The sequence below is a fragment of the Stigmatopora nigra genome, chromosome 3 (assembly GCF_051989575.1).
Source record: "Stigmatopora nigra isolate UIUO_SnigA chromosome 3, RoL_Snig_1.1, whole genome shotgun sequence".
NCBI classification, from domain to species: domain Eukaryota; kingdom Metazoa; phylum Chordata; class Actinopteri; order Syngnathiformes; family Syngnathidae; genus Stigmatopora; species Stigmatopora nigra.
In genome coordinates, this window is record NC_135510.1 from 2872947 (window position 1) to 2882935 (window position 9989).

Consider the following 9989-nt stretch of genomic DNA (forward strand, 5'->3'; position numbering starts at 1 on the left):
AACTACTGACACAACAAGTTAGACTAAGATGGCGGTGTAGAATCCTTTATTTTTGGGTTGTTTACACTTTTTTGCAGGAACTTTTGATGCATTTCGGCACTGATGACTTCAGAAGATGTCTTGAGAACAGGAAAGTTTTTTGTTTATTTGCTACTGCTATGTTTTTTGTCCATTGTGCACAAATGTAACAGGTGGAATTTGCTGTAGGTCATTTTGCTGTACGTTTGGCTAAATAAATGCCATTTTTTTGGAAGTGTACAACACGACAGCGTGTTGGCATGGCAGTTTATTTAGCATCTGCTCAGGGGAAACTATGCAGTTAGGTGAGTTTTTGTCTGTTTTTTTTTGTTCACATTTTGGAGAGGTTTTGATATAGGTTTTGTCATTGGATGACAGGTGCATTGAAAGGAAGTTTCCTGGGAGTGGCTTTTGAGGACTTTTGAGCATCTCTGTGGTCTGTGGTAAAGATGGGGGAACAGTAGAGGTGAGTTAGCATTGATTTATTGTACAAAAAAGCATAATTCAGCCCCATTTTTCCAGACCTTTTTAGATATAATATTTAGATTGTATTTTATATAAATGGATTAAAAGAACTGGATTAAAATCCCTGAATATTCAGTTTATTATAGATCTAAAACAATGTTTATTTTAGCTTTTTTAAAATATATTTTTAGATTTTACAAAACGATTTTCGAACTAAAAACAGAAAAATGTATTAAAAAATTACGATTATCGATTTAAAAGGGGGAAAATCAGGAAATGTAATATACATATATACTCTTCATTTTAATTTGATCCTAAAACAGAAAGTCGGCACTCGTGATTTACTTTCCCGGGCCACACAAAATGACGCGGCGGGCCAGATTTGGCCCCCGGGCCGGCACTTTGACACCTGTGGCTTATCGTATTTCACTGTTATTTGAAAGGTGTCGCAACATGTGTGTCGTCAGTTGATTTTTTTATTCTTATATTTATTACATAGATTTTAGTTCATCAAACTAATTTTAATGTTATGTGCTATCTATAGTTTGTATCCGTGTAGGGGGCCCTGATCATTTTCCTAGCCCCTGGCCCCATGTCCCATTAATTCCGGCACTGGTTACATCATAATGATTTTCACTTATATTTTTATTCATTTTTTTGGAAGTATGCATACTGGTTACATTGTTCCAAAAGAAATCAAGAATTTTGATTGCCAAGGAAAACCTTGTTATACATAAGGGTATTTGTCACGATCATTACTAACAGGATGAGCTGGTGGGCCTGGGTGGGGGTCAAAGCCTGTTTAGCAGGGATGATCCTCTGACTTGTTAACACACAATAACCATATGAACACAGGTTGTTATTCTTACAGTAGGATGACAAAAGATTAAGAGCATAACCTCATTATTTTGATTTCCTTGCTGCAAATCTTTAAAAAAAAAAAAACAAGAAAAAAAACAGGGCCTACCATCCATTCTGGTTAACTGGTTATTCCCATGGGAAAAGTTGCGTTGATTTCCGGAAACAAAAAGGTAGAGGCATTTATAGTCAATCAGCATGTATAATTCAATTGACCACTTTGCTGTTTAGGACCGTTCCCCTTTTTATTAAGTGTCTTCAAAGGTTTGGGTAATCAACAATGGTGCCACGATTGAGTACCTATAAGGCCCACTTAAAAGTTTTGAATTTTCTCCAAAATAGACAGTGCGCCTTACAATCCAGTGCGCCTAATATATGGAAAAAACAGAAAACCAAAAACGAAAAACCACTGTCAGATATTAAAAAAACAAACGCCTGAATTGAAACAATACTGTTAAATATGCAGATGCCATCTTAGTTTACAACATCTTACATCATATAGCTCCTCCCCCACTGCAAGATTTAATTCAAAAAAATCCAAAACATCAACAATGGCTGGCTCTAGAAGTGACTGTGTAGTGAGTCTTCATACCTGGAAGTCAATAGCAATTGCGGTAATTTCACAAGTATGAGGCTCACTTTAAAGTCTTACATTTTCTCCAAAATAGACAGTGCGCCTTACAATACAGTGCGCCTTACAATACAGTGCGCCTTACAATACAGTGCGCCTTACAATACAGTGCGCCTTATATATGGAAAAAATGTCATTCATTGAGGGTGCGCCTTATAATGCTGTGCGCCTTATAGTCATGAAAATACAGTAGTCTCATAACAAGTCTTGTTTTGGTCCCGATTTCCTTAATGTTTTACATAGTGACCCAAATCCCCAGTCAATCTCTTACAAAGTGATATCCTCTACGAAATTAGCATGTATTATTCATGCCGAAGCCTAGTGTTAGCGCAGTACCTCACAGCTTAGCTTAGCGCTGACTTCAGAAGTGCCAGATAAGTATTTGTCAACACAACAGCTGGCACACAATGCCCTCTTGTAGCTTTATGCCATGGCATATGCCCGCTGCTCGTAGCGTGCCGTAATTTAGCCCGGGCTGCTTCTGCCCGAACAGATGGGCCCGAGTATTGTTATTCTCGCAGCCAGCACGGGGGTCCCTGGGGGGAATCACTAAATAAAATCAAAGCAGATGGACCTCTCTGGGCTAAGGCTGTATTTATGATAAACAGCCTGTACAGCCATTGTCTATCAAACACCTTAACCCACCCACCTTCTTGTCAATACTTGCCAACCAAGATGGTGGTGGAAACTTTGTTAAAAAATCAAAAGGAGCCTCTTTTTGGCACAGGACAAAGAGTTAAATGTTATAAAGAAGCTTTGGACAGGGAAGGAATGTTAACGTTTGGGGTTTTTGTGGCAAATTTGACTATCGGATTCACTTCAAAGTATAGTTTAAAACTACTCATTTACTCAAAGAAGCATTTTTGATTGGTTAGAAAACATGTACACAGTATATCTTTTTTTTTTTACATTTTTGAGGGTTTTTGCATACACATTTTGGATTGAAACGATGTTCTAGGACACGGGTGTCAAATTTGGCCTGCCGCATCATTTTGTGTGGCCCCGGAAAGTAAATCATGAGTGCTGACTTTCTGTTTTAGGATCAAATTAAAATGAAGAGTATAGATGTATATTACATTTCCTGATTTTCCCCCTTTTAAGTGAATAATTGCAATTTTCTAATATTTTTTGTCTGCGTCTTTAGTTCAAAAATCATTTTGTAAAATCTAAAAATAGATTAAAAAAGCTAAAATAAACAGTTTTAGATCTATAAAAACTGAATATTCAGGGATTTTAATCCAGTTCTTTTAATCCATTTATAAAAATTAAAAAAAATCTAAATATTATAGCTAAAATTGTCCGACCCACATTAAATCCCATTGACGTTAAAGCGGCCCACGAACCAACCCGTGTCTGACACCCTTGTTCTAGGATGGAAAAATACTTCCTGAGTGGCAAGATGGCTAAACATTGTCATGCTTTTAATGACATAATTGTTTAAACACATTTATACGGAACCTTTGGGCATCTTGAAATTGCACCCAAGGATGAACCAGACTGGCTTCAACCAAAAAGTGCCTGTAAACTCTATTAGAAACTTGCAACAACTTCATTTCAGGCACTTCTAGTGGTGCCATACGATAATATTCAGTTATTCCAAATGATGGAGTAAAATTCTCTTATTATGAATTATAATAGTCAAATTCATGCTAACTTCTCCTCATAACACTTTTTTAACAAATCAAGTGGCTTTAAGAAGCACCAACCAGCAGATGTTGTTGATCCTCACAAGGCAGATGTGCATAAATTGCATACGATCAAATATTTGAAAGTTGTATCTTTCACTTAAGGTGCAAAGAGCTTTTATGGCCCATCACTGCTCTAAGTATGACCCCGGGGGGCCTGGAGCCTAACACCTGTGGTGTTAAATTGATGCCTTGGTGGATTGAGGAATAGTCCTGTGTTACGACTCCCCCTGGGGTTTGATATACCAGGGAGTCGCAACTATCACAGCAGACAGGTTCGGTCAAAGATGAGTTCGGACAAACACTGCAAGTAGCCTTAGTTATATTTTATTTACTATAAAGTGCATAAAACAGACAACGGGATAACATAGGGGAAGCACGAGATATTAAAGCGGCACCCTCAAATAAACACGGTAAAACCCCCTCCTAGACAGGTCTCCAAATGAACACCCACAAAATACAGGAAATAAGACCGAAGGGTGCCACTGTCAAACTGATGTAATAAAATCTAGACAGGGGAAAAACTATGTGTCTAAATGCACAAACTATATGTATACCCCGGGGTGTCTAAACTTATCTCAAGTCCCCCTATGCAACCAAAACAATCATTAACAACACATACAAAATATAACAGGGAGTAACATACTCACAAGCCTGCAACTCAGCAAGGCAACAAAGGCAAGGGCAAGGGTGTAGTGACAACTGAAAAGGGTTTAAATTAGGGCAGGAAGTGAATCTTGTTTGGAGGAGGGATGATTGGGGAATTATACACAGCTGTGTTGGCCTGGGCAGGGCTCTGTCACAGGGGTGGAGCCACAGCTGCAGATACCTGTAAAGAAAAGAAAGCACACACCTCCTGCATAGTGTGTCCAGGCTGCCAGCCGTAACATACTGCAAGATGTATTTGTCTTTAACACTTGTTTATAGTATTACCGTATTTTCACGACTATAAGGCGCCCTTACAGGTCTTAAAATTTCTCCAAAATAGACAGTGCGCCTTATAATCCAGTGCGCCTTATATATGGAAAAAAACAGAAAACCAAAAACCACCATATTAAAAAAAACACAAACGCCTGAACTGAAACAATACTGTTAAATATGCAGATGTCATCTTAGTTTACAAAATTTTCCATCATATAGCTCCTCCCCCACTGCAAGATTTTATACAAAAAAAATCCAAAACATCAACAATGGCTGGCTCTAGAGGTGACTGTAAAGTAGTGAGTGCTTCATACCTGGAAGTCAATAGCAATTACCGTATTTTCACGACTATAAGGCGCACTTAAAAGTCTTACATTTTCTCCAAAATAGACAGTGCGCCTTATAATGCAGTGCGCCTTATAATACAGTGTGCCTTATAATACAGTGCGCCTTGTGATACAGTGCGCCTTATAATACAGTGCACCTTATAATACAGTGCGCCTTGTATATGGAAAAATGTAATTCATTGAGGGTGCGCCTTATAATGCGGTGCGCCTTCTAGTCGTGAAAATACGGTAATCCTCCTCAAAATTGTTGAAAACTTGCATGTTCTCAAAGTGCTGACTGGAAACTTGCATATTGTCACTTCACCAAACCTAAAATTCAACTCAATATATCAAAGCGATACAGATTTTTTTTCTTTTGTGCACGGCGTCCAGAATGAATCATTCGTTGACAGGTTCAATGTCTCTGTCATTATCTAAATTGTTTTTTTCTAAAGTCACTTCAATACATCTCCAACGTAGCCTTTGTGGCAAGTAATTGAACATATCTGTAGAAAGCGGCGAGCTAATAAGAACTACTTTTGTCATGTAACAATCCTACAATGACAAATTGATGATTGCAGTACGGCTAGAGCTTATTATCAGATAGGTGTAATATAAATATGCAAATCTACCGCTTGAACTTTACAATCCTTCTCTGAGGCCATTCATCTCTTCCAAATCGGCTCGTTTAAATACAGAGAGACGACTATATATCATCATGTGTCATTTTGAAGGCAAATATTAATCAATTTACTTTGGGAATTGGGTTTCTTTTTGGTGAATTTTGGAGGATTACTTTGATTTTTGAGTCTTCAAAATACCACAGAAGGAAAAAAATGGTGCCTTAATAGTGAGGGTTTTTTTTTAAGGGAAATAAAATGTGGTCTAACTAATGTTCCCTAATTGCGCACTACTCTCGCCTCGACTTCTCGCAATAATACATTCCTGTCAACCTGTATGTTTTATATGTATTTTATTTGTTTTTTTACCATTTCAAATCATGTACGCCGTAAACCGACTTTTGTACGGGGGAAAAATAAATAAAAAATCGCCAATATTTATGAAATAAATAAACAACAAGACCGTTTTGGCTAAAATCCAGATACTCTCGTAGGTGGGTAGCCAACGACACTACTGTCATCGATCGTTACTTTTGTCACGGTATACCAGCAAAAATGATCCTTAATCGTATGTATTTTTTTTAGAGGTGCATACGGCAATATCGATAAAGGACGACATGCAAATGCGTAGATATCCATAGAGTAAATATCATGGAAGCAAGCATGGAGGAGCCAACTAGTAAGAAACGAGTTACAGCGAGTAAACATGCGTCGTACAGTCTTTGTACGTTTTTTTGGGGGGTTTGTACAGGGAATCAGAATCATTTATAAGGGCAGTTATCGGCAGAGGTTGACAGGTATGATAATATGGCGCACAGTAAATAAAATCCAAACTTTTTTTTTTACCCCTTTCCCCATGATGGCGCCAGTGGCAGTAGCTCTGTCCGCTCTAATGTTTTTTTGTGTTTTTCAGCATGTTTTACATGAAAACTTAGAGGGAACATTGACATACAACTGCTTATGGCAGGTGTGATACTGGTGTGCCCATAGCGAGCAATGATGATTTTTTTTCTTTAAAAAATGACATAGTATAGTAAAGCTTATTTTCTTCAAAAAAAACACATAGTACAGTATATCTTTATTTCCTTAAAAAACGACAGAGTACAGTAAGGCTTTTTTTCTTTAAAAAAACGACATTGGGTCTAACTATTCAAGAAATTGGATCAATCATGCTCAAGTTGTAATTTAAAGTGAGATTTTCTAAAAAAATAATGTTATTCTCCCAATATTTATTGGTGTAAATGTATTTTTTCTTGTTAAAATGTACTTTTTAACAATGTGGGTGACAAATAGTCCATTTGTTTAAATGAGGACGCTCATGACCAGTTGGTGTGCTACGAGACAAAAAATGGCTATTAAACGTTAGAACAGAGTCATGCCAGCTTTTTTTTTCCAGCTGATGCGTTAATGTTCATACAAGTCCGAGCTCATTAAGCTTGTTCCGCTGGGCCGCACCGGCTTGACCATTCAGTTTCACAGGAAGCTGGCCGACATTCCAACTCGGGTGTAATGAGTCGGAATAATACAGTGATATCCTGCCCGCCGGCCCTCCGAGGCGGATATCTTTGGCTCGTCATAACATAATGTTGGACAGCGCTTTGCGATTTAGCGTCCTGTTTTCATTTTTTGGGCCTTAGTTTGGTGTATGAAGTTAGTCTTAGTGGTGTGGCTGGAAAATTCGAACAAGGAGAGATATGGGACTTTTTAAGGCAAGGGTTTAACGTGAGCCGGAGAATTTTAAATATAATATTTAGATTTTTTTTAAATAGTTGATTAAAATCCCTGAATATTCATTTTTTTTATAGATTTAAAACAATGTTTATTTTAGCTTTTTATATATTTTTTGATTTTACAAAATTATAGCAGAAAAAAATGATTAAAAAATGACAATTATTGATTTAAAAGGGGGAAAATCAGGAAAGTTAATATAAATCTATACTCTTCATTTTAATTTGATCCTAAAACAGAAAGTCGGCACTCATGATTTACTTTCTTGGGCCGCACAAAATGATGCGGCGGGCCAGATTTGGTCCGCGGCCCGCCACTTTGACACCTGTGTTTTAAGGCGATTTATTATGCAGTATAACATATATTTGAAGCCTGAATAAAGCAAATCAAATATTACAATTTTGGTTAAAGTGCTTCTCATCTCATCTCATTCCGGGAAACCGGTAATACCTCACTAGGGTCGCGCAGGGTGCTGGAGCCTATCCCAGCTGACTCCAACCAGAGGCGGGGGACACATGCAAACTCCAGTCAGGTGGGACTGATTTGAACCCGGATTCCTCACAGTGAGGCCGACCTGCTATCCATTCAGTCGCCAGGCCTCTCTAAAGTGTTTCTAAAAATGCAAAATATAATATAAATGTTTAGTTTTGTTCTTTTATATATAAACATATAAATATATATAAAAAATCATTATATTATATATACATATTGGAAAGAACAAACTAAAAATGGATGCAAAAATACATATAATATATATATATATATATATATATATATATATATATATATATATATATATATATATATATATATATATATATATATATATATATATATATATATATATATATATATATATATATATATATATATATATATATATATATATATATATATATATATAATGTGTAAATAAGTACATGAATGAAAATGCAAATTTTATCATTGACTTTTACGATTTCTCTTGATATTTATTGATTCATTATTTATTTAAATTTGTAACAGTACTCCTCAAAAACTCTTTCCCAGAGGGCCGCCCTGCGCTCGATGGCATCAGACGGAGTAGACAAACGATGATAAAGTGATCCTCGCGTGACTTTGACAGGCAGCAGCGGGGCGGGCCGGCGCAATAACGCTCGTCGGCCCCCGCAAAAGAAAAAAAAAACAAAAAAAAGCGACGTGCACTTCATCTGCGAGAACGCAGTCAAACTAAAGAGCCACCACGCTCACCGCACCGTGCGCCTTCATTATTGCCGCCAGATAGTTAATGAATTTGAGAATCCTCTTCAGGGCTCACGTCCTAATGTTTAAAACACTCATTACTGCTGAAGGCTGACAAATTAAAGAATAAAGCGGGAAGAAACTTCCACGTTGCAAGATTGCTGAGAGTCCCTAAAATGGTCAATAGATATTTTTTGTTAGGGTAGGAAATGAGGTCAATGCTTTCAGGGTCAAACTCAAGGCCGAGGGGCACTTTTGGTCCCCCATATATTGTATTTCAACCTCTGTGCATCAACTTATAAAATAAAATATGTCAATAAATATTTTTAAATACGAAATACTTAAAAAAAAATTAAAACAATAATTGCTACTCTATCTTCCCATATATATATATATATATATATATATATATATATATATATATATATATATATATATATATATATATATATATATATATATATATATATATATATATATATATATATATATATATATATATATATATATATATATATATATATACACATACACACACATACAAAAATATATATTTAAAGATTTTATCAATTTATGTATTTTTTAAAGCATAAAGAGTAGCAATTATTGTTTTATATTTCATATATATGAATATAAATAATTGAAACTATATAGGGAATATTTACAATTTTTTTCCTTTTCAAAAAAAACTAAAAAATAACATTATGAATATATCTATTTTTGTACCATTTTGTGTTTTATGCTAAAAATGTACCTCTTAAGACCCAAACTCGCAAGGCATGTATTTTTATTTTCTCTTTATTGATATTTAGGCTAATTGGCACCTGATGAGTGTAAAAACAAAGAACTATCTTTTTACATGATGTCGTTTCTAAGAAAAAGGATCATCATAAGTGGATGCCAGGCATTTGTAGTCCAAAATGTAACATTGTAGTTTTTGACAACCAAAAATGTGCTGTCCACAGACAAACCAATGAGATCTCTTCTGATACAAGCAGCACCTGACTGCCATCAACTGATTGTCATGCAATCTGTTGGGGAAAATGTTTGTTTTGCATCAGTAGGACTGGAAACCTGGACTCTCTACTTTTGGACACTAAATAATTCATTGAACACTGGATAAAAGTTAGAATGACCATCTTTGTAAGTAAAATACTACTAAATATTATATTATTGTGACTTATGAGTTTGATCTTTTCTAATGAAGTGGTAGAACCTAATAGAAGGCCTCAGTTCTTTGAAAGTTGTTGACTATGTGTGTTGCCTTAAGATTCATGCTACAAACTGGCTTTAGTGTGGGGTGACTATTCAGTATGGTGCTCGGACGGTTGATCGCCGGTCTTTTGGTCCCTTTTGGTCGCAGGTCAAATGGTGACAGAGAGTTTACTGTTGAAGCCAGCACTCAAAATTATATTAATGAGAGAGAGTTTAATATCTAAGAGAGAGAAAGAGAGTTTAATGCCAAGGAGAGAGAGTTTAATGTCTGAGAGAGCGAGTTTAATATCTAAGAGAGAGA

The 9989-nt window shown here is 36.0% G+C and overlaps 1 long non-coding RNA gene across 1 annotated transcript; it reads right to left on the reverse strand.

Moving 5' to 3' along the window:
* Window positions 1-29: 29 nt before the first annotated feature.
* On the reverse strand, window positions 30-4341 carry LOC144194311 (uncharacterized). Its single transcript, XR_013325859.1, has 2 exons — window positions 4304-4341; window positions 30-456 (listed from the first exon to the last, which is right to left on the reverse strand). It is a non-coding gene; the product is annotated as an uncharacterized LOC144194311 (long non-coding RNA).
* Window positions 4342-9989: the final 5648 nt, after the last annotated feature.